Genomic DNA, 14,675 nt, shown 5'->3' with positions numbered 1-14,675 from the left:
TGAGTTATCTGCTTGTGATAGCAATCACTCACCTTCTCTGTTACATGCTTGACGCTTCAGGCAAAGCTGCCGCTCTCCCTCTCATCAGTCATCATTATCAGAGATACCCCATGCCCATCTGCATAACTGGAAACAAGATTGTTTGAACTACAGACACAGGTGTTACCACCTGGCAGCAACAAAGGCCTTTGGCTTTGATTTTTAAACGGTTAATCAGAGAAGGTAGAGAAAAAAATTACCCTTTGTGTAATCTCACTGCATGTATGACTGCCAACAGGCACTCAGTTCTGTTTGTTGAGCTGCAAACATGGCACTTCTGGGGCTGATACTCTTGTGGTGGGCAGGGAAAGTGTCCATGTATTTTGGTCATGATATGAGCTTCTTAAAACCTAAGGTAAAGATCTCCCTGAACTCCCTATGAATTCAATGCTTGCTGAGATCACTTGGCATCATGTACAATCAGACTCAAACACTCACTGCAGGGCAAGTGCCTGGAGACACTGGTTCAACATTGGTACCAGGTTCAACATTGGTACCGTTGAGACCTGGTTCAACACTGGTACCAGGGAGGGAGGAACTTTTATATAATCTGAAACTGAATTTGACTCCACAGTGTGCACATATACCTTGTGAATGAGAAATCCTCATTCTGCTGAGAAGTCTAAACATTACAAAGTGCAACTTCTACCACTGATCTCAGCGGTGCAGGATTTCGTCTAGAGTACTTTTTGGGACACTGACTGATTTGCAAGGATATGTGAGTTAATATGGCCATAGTGCATTGTACAGGCCTGATCTGGGACTCACTTAAACTACTGCCATACTGGTATAATTCCATCAGGCCTAATTCGCCACTTAAATACACTGACTTTGGTGGCATAAATCATGGTCTACACCTAACAGAGAGAAGGGAAGCAGTCCATTGGCTAGTATGAGCTAATCCTGATTTACTTCAGTATGGCCCATACATGAAACTAAATCCTATTCTACTTCTTAGGGGCCTAAGTGTTCCACTCAGCTTGAGACCCTGAAAATCCATTGATAAATCCCCTTTTGTAACTGTCATTTTAGCTTTAACAGTAAAGCTGCAAAAAAGCAGTGAGGAAAATGTGGAGGACCCATCCACCTTCAGTATTAACAGTTTTTCAGGGAAATGAGCAGAGGAGGATTGGATTGCACTTGGGCCTTGTGACACAGTAATTCTGGGTGGCTCCTGGAGCTCTTAACTCCTGGATCAGGGTTGACACATAGGGGGTGCACGCAGGTGCACGTGCACCCCCTGCATGTGGTGGTGTACCCCCTGCAAAAGGGTGGATGGTCGCCGCTCACCACCCCGCCACCAGTCCATGATTGCCCCTGGCCGCTGCCAACGGCACCTGTAGGAGCTCCCCGCTCACCGCCACCGGGCTCCCGCCAATGCCACAGCACTTCCACCGCCACCAGCACAGCCGTGCCCCACAGCCACCAGGGGCACATACCGTTCATGCCCTGGACTGTCCACACACTAACACCTGAAACTAATTTTAAGCCCTCATTAGGCAGCTCAAAGTTATGCCACTCCAGAGCAGGATGATCTCTGATCATGGCCTTGTTACACGGTAATTTTGGGCAACTTCTGGGGTTCTTAACCCCTGGATTGTCTGCACAATAATACCTTAAAGTGGTTTTAAGCACTCATTATGTGGCTGAAAGTTACACCACTCCTGGGCAGGATTATCTCTGATCTGTGCTACCCAGCTCCTGTTCCATTAACGTGTGGCCACTCCTTACAGATGTGCCACCCAAGTTTAAGTCCTCCAGTATCCTAGCATCTCTCACAGCCCTGCCTATAGAGCAGGGAGAGAAGCCTGCCCTGGCTCAGCAGGCCTCTAGTGGCTAGTCATGGCTATGCAGGTGGGGGGCAGTCATTGAAGGTTTCTAGACTAAGGGTGTGACTGCTCCAAACTCCAAGCTAGCACCAACACTGATTTGTACATTTGTGCAGCTCACAGCTTAACATGTAACAAGGCCCTTGGTTGCTTTATAGATGGAATAGGCTCTGGCCCATTAGTGCCTGCATTTTGTCTACGATATTCCATTAATGGCAGCACCAACTAACGCTCCACCTCTCCTTTGCCCACTTTTTCTTATTTTATGCATATTCATAGTTTTCTGACATTTACTTTTTGTAAAGCTTTGTTGTTATTTCATGGTTGTATCATGACACTCTAGTAGGCCTGCCATAATCCTATTCCATGTAAAGCTTCAAAAATCAGCTGTGGGAGATGTGTATGCTCTCCTCAACCCTATTTATAACTAAAGCGTACCTGGTTTTTGTAGATAGCTATGAAGGAAATCAAACTGCACTGACAACGATCAAAGCTTGAACGCTTTATCATACTGATCCTGTTTTGTCAAAACACTGCTAAAATGAGACATTTATTTTAAGTTACTGAAATAAAAACCCTGACTGTAAGTGAGAAATCCAAATCATGTTATGTGGTTGTATTTTGTATTACCCTCCGCCTTGCATGGCTGGCTGCCTGAAGACTACCAGTTTTTCATTTCAAAACCTGATAACCTTTCTCACTTTAATGTTTCCACTTCTCTCAGTTCTTTAAACTAATTTTCACTTTAAATTCTCATGAACAAGCAGTTCCTGTTTTCTGAGTCTCTGATATAACCACTCTGCTGAAATCACAGTGTATAAGCCCCGTAGGGAGGGGCAGGGCCCACAAAGAAATCACTTGATAAGCCTAAGTGTTCATTCTTGCAATGCAGCTCTATCTAACTCCTACTAAAATACTGGGATTCATGGATGTCTCTTGATTCCCCTCTGCCCTCGCCACTCTCTGTGTTAATATGCAGCTTGGAAGATCCCCTTTATCTCCTCCTCTACCTTTCTTGGGGGTCTTAGCCCCTTTCTCTTCCTGCAATTTTCCCTTAAAACTGCTGTGTTTAGAAAGTATCCTAGCCAAAAACATTGTTTTCTCTTTCATCTACCACATGAACCTCATAACACACAATAATAGCATTAAGGACCACAGAAGTGGACAGGGCCTCCTGGACCATTGCATCTAATCCTCCACATTTGCAGGCAATTGTTAATTCAAGCAATAACCTAAACCCCCTATTTGAAACTCCCACACATAACTACAAGGTGAAATTTACCAAAACACAAAGATCAACCCCATACCATGGTACAGGTAAAAGCAGGGTAGGCATGGGTGTTGCCAATGCTCTGTCACTGCAATGACAAAGAAATAGTTGGTTAATATATACTCAAAAGCTGCTTGCAGATGTTAAAAAAAAAACCCCAAATCATGCTTCACAGGAAGCAGCAGCATGTTACTGCAACCCAGCTCCACAGTGTCTATATAGATTGAGCACTTCGGTGGGGCATTTTGGGGCTTTTAGCTAAAGCTGATTCAATCAGCTATTAAATAAAAGTGCCCAAAAACCCTCACTAAAGCGCCCTATTTATACCAACATTGGGTGAGCCGGGTCCAATTAACACATTGTCTCTTCCAGCCATGAGCTAGGCTTGGTGCAGGAGTGCGCAGAATTTAAAGCGCTATTTTTTTTAAATGTCTGCAATCAGCCAATATAACCTAGGGAGAGGACCACATGCTATGCTACAGAGGAAGACCCCCTGTGACAGGGGGTCAGGCTAGATGATCTGTTCAGGTGCCTCCTGACCCTAGCTACTATGAAACTATGACACCAAAATCGCCACAGTTCATGCCAATCTATCCTAGGAAAAAAAAATCCTTCCAGCCCCCAAATGTGTTAACTGATATGACACTGGAAGAGCAAGAAAACTCTAGCCAGGAACCTTTGGATTGTCTAAGGACTGGTAGGCATATCAGCACAACCCAGTCAAATCCCAGCCTTAGTTGTGGTCTGCATCCAGTGTTGGCAAGGAAGGCAAACCCTCCTGCTCTCCTTCCCTTGCCCTAAACCACTAACATTCATGTGGGAAAAACAAAATCTTTCCTGGCCCCAAGTGGTGTGACCAGCAAAAGCCTGGGATTATCAGATGCTTTCCACACTACACCACACTCCTTAATACCTCAACCTGGAGACCACAAATACACGGCTCCACACACACCGATTGTTGAGCCAGAACTCCCTGTCGTATTATGCCACCTCCTGTCACAAGCATACCCAATTCAGTTTAAAGTGAAAGAGCATTCCACAAATTCACTCCTCTGATAGTTAAGTATCCTCCTCTAATAGCCACTCTAAGTTTATCTACAGTTAGTTTGGAACCATTTGGCATTGTACTGGTGAAGTTTTTCAGCTGACCAAGTGTTTCCCCTGCCCTAATATTCACCCACAAATGTCCTCTGGATCTCTGTTTTGCTAAAATAAACAAGCTGCCTTTAATCTTTTTTCATAATAAAAGTTCACCACTCCCTTTAGCCGCCTTAATGGTCCTTCTTTGTACCCATCGCAATTGAAATTAATAATTTTTTAACATTGGTGACCAAAACTGCACACAATATTTTAAAAGGGAGTTTTACCAATTCCTTGCATAAAAATAGCAGTACCTTCATTTCTCTAATGAGTATACCCCATCTAATATACCCTAAGTTTGTGCTAACCTTGGGGAACACCATTGGTGAGAGCCTTCCCATCAGATTATTCACTTTTCAATATAGCCCTCTGGAGTCTCTCTTAAAGCCACCTTCTTATCTACCTCACAGTTGTAGCACTGATCCCTGTCCTCTCCAGTTTGGCCAATAATTTCCCATGAGGAATGAACAGCATCCAAAGCTTTTCATAGATCTCACCTTTTCTAGACTTAAGGCAGAAAATGCCAGCTCTCAACTTTCACTGAATTTTTACTACAGAAAAATAACAGAGCAATTCTGTTACAAAGAACTCGGAAAGACCATAACACGCCAGAATGATTTTGACACTGTGGCTTTCTATTTCAAATCTTTGAGTTTACCTTGTGAACCATGTGTAAGATTTTGTACAACTAACATGACACCCTGGTTGAGAATCCCTGGGTGTATCTACACATGCAATTAATGTGACACAATAAACACTGGAACAGTCCAAGCTGGAGTAAACTGTTCCTGGACACAGCATCTACACATGAGCCTGGGACAGCAGCAAGTTGAGCCAGGGCAGAGTAGGTCGCTGGCTGGCTGGGCAGACCACCAGGCACAATATATACCTGTGCTCAGCATCTACACATGCATATCAGCACAGTTAATTACTCCACTGTAAGATAGTAGTGTCCCTGACAGTACTATCTTATGGATGAGTTAATTAGTTTAGTGCACCCTAATACCAGTGCACATGTAGACTGTGATGCTTTATTGTGGAGCTCATTAGTCTACTCCACAGTAAAGCGCATGTGTAGATGCACCCCCTGGCCCAGATAAATTAAGTGCATTGCATTGCTATTATTCAATAAGTTCATTATTTTTTCATAGAAAGATATTAAATTAGTCTATTCACCCTATGGTGAATACAAGCTGTGTTTTGTCTCAGTTTCCATTTCTATCCTTATCTTTAATTATCCGTTTCTTCAGTATCTGCCCTAAGACTTTACCTACTGCCGATGTCAACCTAACTGTCCTATAATTGCCTGGGTTGCTCTTTCTCACTTTTTTTTTTTTTTAAACAGGAAAGCAGGCATGATTTCTTGTTTTCTAGTTATAAAGCTGTTTTCTAGTTATAGTGTTCATTACACAGGTACTGCTCTATGGAAGTCTGTCATATTCACAATGGGCACTTATACCATACTTTTTTTCCCACACTGTTGGAAATCCGCCGCTTTGGAACAGACTTGATGAAGTGGTGAAATGTGCATTAGTGTGCAGAAAATGGTGGTGGTGCGCTTGTGGACTAAAGCACCTCCGAGGTGTTTTAGTTCAAAAGTGCGCCACTGCCATTTTCTCAGCGCTGACGCACAATTTGCCACTTATACAACTGCAAGTGTCGCAGCGCTGGGCACTTTTCAAAGCGCCCGGTACTGAGGCGCTTGCACGTGTAAAAATGCCCAACAGGTCCAGTACTACCACTTTTTTTACATACAGAGTTGTGCTTATGTAAGTAGTTCCACTGAACTCCTCCACACAAGGTTGGAGGATCCAGCTCAATATTTCTATCTCTAGGGAGTAAAAAGCAGGGAAGACAGCTGAGATATTAGTGAAGTAAGGAATCAAGCCTATGTTAACACTGCCAATTCTAGCACATAAAACAGAAGATTGCAAGGTTGGTTTTCCATTGCTGAAATGTTCATTGTATAAAGCACAACATGGGGCCCAGAAAGTTGTGACCAGGACTCAGACAATGGGCCTAATTTATTACAAAATTATGCTCTGTGGGAAAATAATTTAAATTCTATTTCTGAAAAGCAAAAGTGAAAACCACCCATTTTGTTGCATTAATGGGATCGCTGGCCCAGCTTTGCTGAGTGAGTAAATGTTGCTGAATGTTCTTGCTGCTGAGTTTCCACATCTCAGATGTGTCGAAAGCATGAGTAGGATAAAAAGAGTTCTTAAAAAGCAGAATCTTGTTCGAGTCACTGACAGCTCTGTGGTAAGCGGGAGAGCTGCTGGGGAGGAGCTTGTCCACTCACATGAACACATGGCACATGCTTCACTGCAGTGCTTCATAGCTATTAGCATGGGCATGAAAAGCCCCCTTCACTTCCACCCGTACTCAAACTCACAGATCCATCTGCTCTTTTGGATAAGGAGGCCTAGATAAGACTTCTGTCAGAGCCTTGCAGCACTGCTCCTGAGCTGGACACTGGAACACGACAGAGCAAAGGAAGATGTTCCCTGCCTTTAGTTCAGGAGTGAGGACAGGAGTCTCAGTGTTTCTTATGGATACATATGCATTCTGTCTTAACACTGGTGGCTGACCCTTGGATTCACTGCATTACCTACTGGAGGATTCAGAGGAAATCCTACATTGTTATAACCCTTGGCAGACAGAAATCAAGTACACACAGCTGGGGATCTATCTTGCCTCAAAAGTTTTTGCTTCAGTCCTATAAATGGCCATGAATCTCAAAAGAAGCCAGCCCTCTGACCTAAGTGACAAACCCGTTGAAGATGTGCCATTCACCCAGCACCCAGTGTTCTGCCTGACTTCCAAATTGGGTCGGTGAGTCTTGCATTTGCTAATCAAATGATTACCCCTCTTTTATACAGCTGCAATAGCCCTTTTTTTTCTAAGAATGATCTGAAACTCCACAAATATCTACTCCACCTCATTGTGTACTTCTCAGTTCTACAGACAAGAAGCCAATCAATTCCCAAGTAAGAGTAGCATTTCCACAGCTGTGTGGGGGCGGGAGGAAGGACTGCCTACGCCTTGCGTGAGACCTGCAGCTCCCGTACTGGGGAAGAACAGAAGCCGCAGCATTGTTAGTCCAAAGTAATTTGACATGGGGATGAGGCACAGGCAGAACCCTGATTCCACCCCCTCCATGCCAAACACGGGGCAGCCATTCAAGCGGGTAACCTATGATCCTTAATGCTATTATTGTGTGTTCTGATGTTCACATGGCAGATGAAGGAGAAAACTATGTTTTTGGCTGGGATACTTTTTAAAACAAAGCTGCAGGTTAAATAGGTGAGGCTTTTGCACCCCACCATGTGCAGGGAGCATTGGGAGGGGATTATGCCTTTCAGGCAGTATGCCTCCAGTCCAACCCTTGAGGGGATGGAGGGGAGGACATTTGCTCTGCCCCTAAAACCACAGATGGTGCAGAGAAAGCCCAGTTTAGTCCTGGGCTACTTGTAAACGTGCAGAGCAGGTGATGGCACAAAGCAACACAACAAAAGTCCCACTAAAGTCAGAATGGCACATGTATGCACAAGCCTTCACAATGTGGGTACAGGTTGCTGTCACAGGGTGTTGAGTCCCAGTCTCATCTATGATTTCTAATCTTCTTGCTGATTGAGATTGGCCTTTGGCCACCTCAGTGAACATGAATTTCTATTAGCAGCCACTAGCCCAGCTGGGACAGAGTGTCCAGGGGGTGGGGAGGTAGTTATAGGAGACTGGCAGGAAGCGGACTGGCTCCTGCAGCAGGTCTTAGGGTGGAAGCATTCTCAGGCAAGCAGCTGAGAGGAGGGGTGGGCACAAGCTGCCAAGAGCAGGAAAGCGCAATGCTGGGGACAGCAGAGCCCAGCCCTCATTGATCGACAGCAGGAGCACATATTCTTCAACTTATCTTGGCCACAGCTGACTTCACGGAAGCAGCTACCTTTTCTTTTTATAACCCCAGGTCACTGGAACACTGAAACGGAGAACCAGCTTATCTACCAAGCGAATCCTCCTGATAACAAGTATCCCATAAAGCCTCAATTTACAGCCCTTTAGGCTCCGAAACAGTAAGGGTGCATGCACAGTGTCGGGAGTCTTCTTTGTTCCTCATGGAAAGATTACTGGTTCTTCATGTAGGGTCTGGGAGGCTAGGAGCTGCATGAAGATCACTCAGAGACATGCAGTGATGCCCAAAAGGCAAAGTCTTCTCTGCTGTGCACAGATTACACATACATGCTGGGGGGAGCGGATTATTGCAATCTACATCTACCATGTGTCCTGGAAAACTGATCTGTAATGCACCCTAGAATGCACTGGGACATAGGGCAGAGTACATCAGCTCTCCTTTAAGGCCTGGAGGCAGGGGAGTGTTGGAGTTGAAACAGAATTTTCCCTCTTTATGATCCTTGTCCTGCAGTCCTCTGACAGTGAAGACTAGGAAACCACAGCAGGGACACATGTTTCAGAAACTCCTTCTGAACCAAAACCCTTCAAAGGAAACTTAAAGTTACTGCCTGTTTGAGTTCAAACACAAGTTGTTCAGTTTCATGCAGAAATCACTGTGTGAAATTTTATGGCATAAGCCCAGATAAAGAAGATCACAATGTTGCATTCTGGCCTTAAATTTATTTTAAACAGATTAAAAACTGGCTAAATGATAGATCCCAAAAAATTACCAAAAACCTGGAAACAGTCAATGGACCTGTTCCTAGAGTGGGTCCCAATGGGATCTTTTCTTGAACTAGTTAGGACTGGATGTCTTTCTGAAAAATACACTGTGCTCTGCACATTATGATTTTAACTTGCCTTCAGCAAACAGTCCCACAGGTCCCTGAATGACGCTCTCAGGCCTATGCTGTGCAGAAAGTCAAAGCAGGCCCAAAGAGTCAAAATCTCTTTTAGCCTTGAAATCCATGACAATACACAAACCTAAGCAAGTCAGAACCTGCTGTTGGAAAGCATTTCTAGCTGCAAAAGCAGAGATGGCCAAATGAGACAAGCCACTCTCCTGCTATAGTCTTAAATTGGTCACCTACAACTAAAGTGTTTGCTGCAAATGCTGCAACAGTTTAGCTTAAAAACAGTCATTTTACCAACTGCCACTCAACCAGTTAAACCCTTCTAAAGGCATGTGGGACTGTGGGATGGGACTATTTGCTGAAGACAGGTTTAAAATCTTAACAACAAGACATTTGTAAGGAGTGTGCTGACTGCTGACTCATTTTAATCCATGTAGCCCACGCACTCAAGTGATAGCGCAGCACCCTTCCTCCTGTCATGCCATAATTCAATGGGGTTTTTCTCTCACTTTTTTTTAACAAAAGCAAGTTACCAAAAATGCTTGTCATGTGACTGTAATACTGTAGACCCAGTTTCATTTACTGTAACTGGATTGGCTTGAAAAACAAAGTTTCCAACAGAAGACGAGCACCACCGTTGCACTTAAGTGGCTCCAATTAATAGTATAGGAAACAGTTCACCTTCATAAATCTGTATCTCCTTATTATTACACTGCAAGCTTGCTCCCTCCCTCACTCCCTCTCTCTCTCTCTCTCAGTGGACAGCAATACACATATAGGAAGGCACAACACATTTAGATTTCGGTCTTCCATCTCCATAGTTTGAAAAAGATGACAACATATGTCAGGAATATAGGACATGATCCAAACCACACTGAAGTTGTCAGAAGGGAGTTTTTCTAGTGATGTCAGCAGACTTTGGATCAAATCCCTCCTGAAGCAGATCCCTTACAATTACATGTATATACATAGGTTTGTGATCACTTTTAAAATCAACCTTATGCTCAAAGCAAGGTTCCCAACAACAGAAGTTACACAGGGGACAACCCCCATTGCACGTACTATGAAACAGCAAACTTGAGCCCCTCTCTTGGCTTGTGCAATAACCCACATCAAACTGAGCTAAACTTTTGAACCTAATGACTGACTTCTTGATCAGTTTTCTTTACAGTTTTAACATTGTCAAGCTTTCTGTCTGTAACAAGCAACTGCACGCTGTACTTGAATTCAGTGTCTTATTACTAGGTGAAATACAAAAACGTACAGATCAAGGCATTTCTGCCACAGGTATACAGATGAAAAACACAGCAAAACAACTGCAGTCTGCTAACATTACTATGCACAGGATTTTGAACAAGGCAGTTCAATATGCCCCAGTGGGGGACAACTTAGTTTAACTCAGGTTCTCATACATACTACTAACATATTACTAATGAAGAGGACAGAAGCTTACTTACCAGTGTGCTGCTGGCTTTTCCCCCCATTTTCCTAAGAGGAAGGTGCCTATGGAGATAAGATATGATGTTTCTAGCTATTTTTCATTTGAGTGTGGGCTAAAAAACTAAAAACTCCTAGCTTCACAGACATAATATCACTTATTTCCCTCCATTAAGCAAAGATGTCCAAAATGTTAGAGGAAAAAAAAAAACTCAGTCTTCATTCTCATTGGAACAAAATTGCTCATGCTGACTCACCAACCACTACTTCCTCTAGCTACATTCTCTTCATACTTCTGAGTATGACTGGTCAATTTCTCAGGGTCTCTATCGCAACTTCAGCTCTTCCAGGAAGAATAGCCTTTAATGACACCATGGGTGGGAATTGTTTGGTACGTGCTTTGAAAATACCCTTCTGCCATTTCTGTTTCAGCAAAAGCCCAGAGATTCACCTGGAAAGAAATAGTTTGAAATGAATGCTAATGGACACATCAGAAGCAACAGAGTATGAATCTGTGTGGATTTTAACTTATTTTCTTTGACACACAGTTTGTCTACCTATGAACACAATGTTTAATCAAGATATGATTTAATGAACTGGCGTAATTAAGTTGGCTGAATAAAATTAAATCTGACAAGAAGTGATACCAGCTGCTCTTCAGATGTATACTGTGGGATTTCAGTTTGCTACTATGAGCAGGGTAATAAATATGACTTCTAGGCTAGGGACAGACATTACACATAAACTGGTTTAAGTGATCGGAAACTGGTTTAAACCTGTAACAGAACAGATGTTCAGTGCACATAAACCAGTTTGAAAATGGCTGAAACCGGTTTGAGATAAACCTGGCTGAATGTAGTATCAGACTTAACTGATTTGGGTCAAACCGGTTTATGCAGTGTCTGTCCCAGACCCTAATGAATACTTTCTGGGCTGACTGACTGACCACCACAACACACTGGTTTACCCTGGTATAAAACTTCATGCTTCAGGACACACACCTCAGCGTAATGGCATTAGGAAGAATCTGTCCTTCATCCACAACTGCATTTCAATAGTTTTTTTGCACTCTCTCTTACACAGAAGACACTGGCCAGAGACCAGAGACTTGAAGATCACCTACCAATTCATGTCTTCCCAGGATAGGCAGTGATAAATTAGACCTTTCATTTTCAGTTAACATGCCTCCTTCTTTATATGTACTTCTAATGATGTTTTATATATATTCAAAACTTTACAGGTTCTATTTAAACTATGTTAATTGCAAAATATTCATGAAAAATACACTAAGATCTACCCATGGAAATAATTGGGCATAAGATGGAAATAAAGTAAAAGTACATTTCCCTATGGTTGAAAAAAAGATCATGAGTAGTATTAGACTTAAAGCAGCATCTGTCCAAGCTGATATCTCACAAGGCTTGTTTTGTCTAGAGGATGTACTGTATGAAATTAACAATTTACTGGAGAAAAGAAAACAAGAAATATCAGGCTGAGAACCATGATTAGTAAAATCCACATTCTGCAACAGAACAAAAGCCAGAGAGCAACTCTGAACACAGCTGCTAGGATTTTTACATTAAATAATGGGTAAAGGACAAGCTATTTCTTTAAATCTAGTATAGGAAAAAAAACCACACAGTAATCACAAACTACTGCACTTGATAACACTATGATACACTCAGTTCAAATTGTTTTAGTAAGTAGCAGTTTTCACTTCAGTTATGTAGGTTTAGTGATTAGTATAAAATTAGAAAAGAAATTGGAAAGTGGGTAGAATATGGGATTCATTTGAACCAAAAGTTCAAGAAAACATAAGCAGTTTCTGGGGGCAAGTTTAGCCTGACTCATTGTTTCTCATGTTCAGGGACTGTTTCAGTGATTAATTTCACTGATTAAAACTTGCATCTCGGTTTCTCAAACTTAACTCGGGCAAAAGTATCTGGTCATGAGGTACTGGGATACTGTAAGCTAAAGCAAACCCAGAGTCACATTTTGGCTCATTCTGGGCCCCCAGACTCAGCTTTACTTTGATAGGTCTTGCCTCTTTCCTTCTTAACAGTATTCTTGGTCCTTTTTTTTCAACATTGGGTAGCATTGAGGAAATTAGAAGTCCCATAAAAATGCCCTTTTTGTCCAAGTGAAGAACATCTACACATACCAGCATTACCTGAGGGCTGTTTAGTAAGAAGACTGAGTTTTGAATCTAAGGTAAGAACAAACAGAAACTTAGTTTGTACTTCTGTTAACACGGTCTGAGTAGCTGGGGAATCCTGAGGTAGACTAAGGCCTCCCTTTATGTATGTGGGTAAATGTTGCTCATATATATGAAGTTAAGCATGAGTATAAATAATTGCAGAGACAATACCTTAAAATGAAAGGCAGAGCTCAGCTTAGGATGCAGGAGAAGTGCTTCGGCCTTCTTTTATTGTTGTAAATGTATATTCCAGGCAGGGCAAGACACCTCTAACACAAAGGCAATGTCCTTGCCTTTCTCTGTCAAATGATACCTGCAAACAGGGTTAATGAAAACACAAGAACTTTAGTGCTGTGGGGTGAGTATCCAAGCCAACCATGTAAATACAGGCATTCTGAACAGAGAGTGCATCTACACATGCACTTTACTGCAGAGTAGACTAATTAGCTCAGCAGTAAAGCATCACTGTCCACATGAGCGCCAGTGTTAGGGCATGGTAAATTATTTAATTCTGCCATAAGACAGCACTAGCTTCCAACAGAGTAATTAACTTCACTGAAACATTTATGTAGACGGCATAGGTGGTGGAAGGGGGGGCTAATGGGGCTTAGCCCCCCACAACGTGGGGCAGCGGCAGGGCCACAAGGAAACCCAGACAAGGGCTTCCAGCAGCTGCAGCAGGGGTGGGGTGGGGGGAGGGGAGGGGCAGACACTGCCCAGCCGGTGGCACAGGACTAATCTGGGGGGCACAGCTCCTGCTGCTGCACACAGCCTGGGAGGCATGGGGGGCATGTATCCCCGATCTGTGCGGGGCAGGGTAGGCAGCCACTGCGTGCTGGGGCTGGGGCAGTGCTGGCTTCTTCCCTGTGGGGGAAGAGGGGTGGGAGGCATGCTATGCTGGGGGTGGGTGGCAGTGGTGCTGGGAAGGGGGCTACGGATGGGGGGGGTGGCTGCAGCCACCCCAAGATTCTCTGTAGCCCACCCCACCCCCTCTCCCAGCGCTGCTGCCGCCCGCTCCCAGCATAGCATTACCCCCTGCCCCCACCCGGGAAGAGCTCAGCGCTGTCCCAGCCCCAGGCCATAGTGACTGCCTGCGTAGATCGAGGGCACTCACCCCCATGCCTCCTGGGATGCATGCAGTGGCAGGAGCTAACAACCCCTCCCTGCACTTTGCCCTTCCCTAACTATGGTAGACGGTGACCAGGGCTGGCTGGCGCATGAGGGTGCAAAAGTGCGGGGGCTGCCTGCTTCCCGCCCCACACTTTAGTACCCTCATGCCCCAGCCAGCCCCTCCACCACCTGATGCTGGCACCCAGAGCCTTGGGCTGACCCCCTGAGCCCCCTGCCAGCCCAGAGCTGCTCTGCCCTGGCTCTAATTATTGTGGTCCCAGGCACACATGAAGACGCTATGCTCAGGAGCAGCTGACTCCAGCGTGAACTGTGTTGGAGTTTATTCAGGTGCATTAATTAATTGCATGTGTAGATGCACCCAGTGAGACAAGCCTGCAAGGAGACCTGCATTGCTAGCCACTGCATCACATACGGTCCACCTCCATTCCACCTGCTCAGAGCAGGATCGGGGCCTTGAAGTAAACACTGGTTTGTCCAGTAGGGGTGAGTTCCAGAGGGTCACCTTAGGTACCACAGTGTCTAAAAATTAGTTGCCTCACCCCAGCAGGGTGGTTCAAGCAAACAGGGCCAGGCACCAAGGTTATCCAAGTAGTCAGTGGAAGGAGTTAGGTGCTTCTGAAGGGTTATCCACAAAAATCCATGCCACAGGACGCCTGTTGCCCACATATGTTGAGTGGCATAACCACTAGGCTACTGAATGGGGTTCCCTCTAACTTTCTGTCCTTCTGGCCTCATAACTTTGCACTCTTGCCCCCACCCCTAAAACTATTCTATATTATGGTAGTTAATCTACTCTCCTGGCAGGTGGAAGAGGGGAGATGTAGATTTGA

The 14,675-nt window shown here is 44.2% G+C and overlaps 1 long non-coding RNA gene across 2 annotated transcripts in view; it reads right to left on the bottom strand.

The window, feature by feature from the left end:
* The window catches only part of LOC109281312 (uncharacterized), a 68,357-nt gene that overhangs the window by 43,220 nt on the left and 10,462 nt on the right, over window positions 1-14,675 (bottom strand). Inside the window, exons 2-4 of one of the 2 annotated variants that reach the window (XR_002087919.2) lie at window positions 12,886-13,027; window positions 10,775-10,968; window positions 10,538-10,583 (exon numbers count right to left, since the gene is read on the bottom strand). This is a non-coding gene — a long non-coding RNA (uncharacterized LOC109281312). The other variant, XR_002087918.2, reaches the window with a different exon arrangement.

This window comes from Alligator mississippiensis, chromosome 1, assembly GCF_030867095.1.
Source record: "Alligator mississippiensis isolate rAllMis1 chromosome 1, rAllMis1, whole genome shotgun sequence".
Lineage (NCBI taxonomy): Eukaryota > Metazoa > Chordata > Crocodylia > Alligatoridae > Alligator > Alligator mississippiensis.
The sequence above is the reverse complement of the archived record's forward strand: the minus strand, read 5'-3'. Positions and strand labels throughout refer to the sequence as shown.